The sequence below is a fragment of the Lipotes vexillifer genome, unplaced genomic scaffold, assembly GCF_000442215.2.
Source record: "Lipotes vexillifer unplaced genomic scaffold, Lipotes_vexillifer_v1.1 scaffold756, whole genome shotgun sequence".
NCBI lineage: Eukaryota > Metazoa > Chordata > Mammalia > Artiodactyla > Lipotidae > Lipotes > Lipotes vexillifer.
This window is the reverse complement of record NW_006773042.1, coordinates 298,046-299,240: the sequence shown is the minus strand read 5'-3', so window position 1 is coordinate 299,240 and position 1,195 is coordinate 298,046.

Sequence of the window (1,195 nt, the reverse complement as noted above, 5' to 3'; positions counted from 1 at the left end):
CCTGCCGATGCAGGGTACATGGGTTCGTGCTCCGGTCCGGGAGGATCCCGCACGCCGCGGAGCGGCTGGGCCCGTGAGCCATGGCCGCTGAGCCTGCGCGTCCGGAGCCTGTGCTCCGCAGCGAGAGAGGCCACAACAGTGGGGGGCCCGCGGCCCGGAAAAAAAAAAAAAAAAAAAAAAAAAAAAAATCTGTGAAAATTTCTGTCTGAGCCACATCTATAGAACACAGTATTATTTATACTTTTACTTGGAATATAAAAATTGTATGTATTTTGTAGCCTCACAGTGTACATATTTATGTGTATGCATACTGAACTAAGTTTTTATTATTATCAAGTTGGTTACATTAATAGATAAGTTAATAGATAATAGATAAGTCACTACAAATACAGCAGTGTTTCTGCTAGAAAGACATTATAAAGTTGTTTCCTGGACGAAACTCACTCAGTCCCTAAAGTAAGAGCTATACTCGCACTGGAAGCCCAGCAAATAATGATACACTACCTTTCCTCAATATCTGTTAATGGAGAATACAAAATATATACAATTTTTCATTTCCAAATAAAGGTAGAAATAAAACTGTGTTCTGTTATAGATATGGCTGAAGCAGAAGATTCCAAGTTGATTTAAAAAAAGAAAAATAGACATATATTTCTCTAAGACTAACTTAAGGAATATCGTGCAATATAAGTAAAAGCTGAAATATTTAAAAATTTTAAAGAAGGCAGTCCTGTTACAAAATTAAATCACATGATATAAAGTCTGAAATCATTGATTTAAATAAACTTTAGGGCCAGAAATTGCTGGTCCTTTTACATGGTATTAAGAACGAACCAGGCTTCCCTGGTGGCGCAGTGGTTGAGAATCTGCCTGCCAATGCAGGGGACACGGGTTTGAGCTCTGGTCTGGGAAGATCCCAAATGCTGTGAAGCAACTAGGCCCATGTGCCACAACTACTGAGCCTGCGCATCTCGAGCCTGTGCTCCGCAGCGAGAGGCTGCGACAGTGAGAGGCCCGCGCACTGCGATGAAGAGTGGCCCCTGCTCGCCGAAACTAGAGAAAGCCCTCGCACAGAAACGAAGACCCAAATACAACAAAGCAAACTGGTGATATGGGGAAATATGGCACATAAAATTATATAATAGCAACAACATATCTGACCACAAACAATACTTTAAAATCATGCTTTGAACAC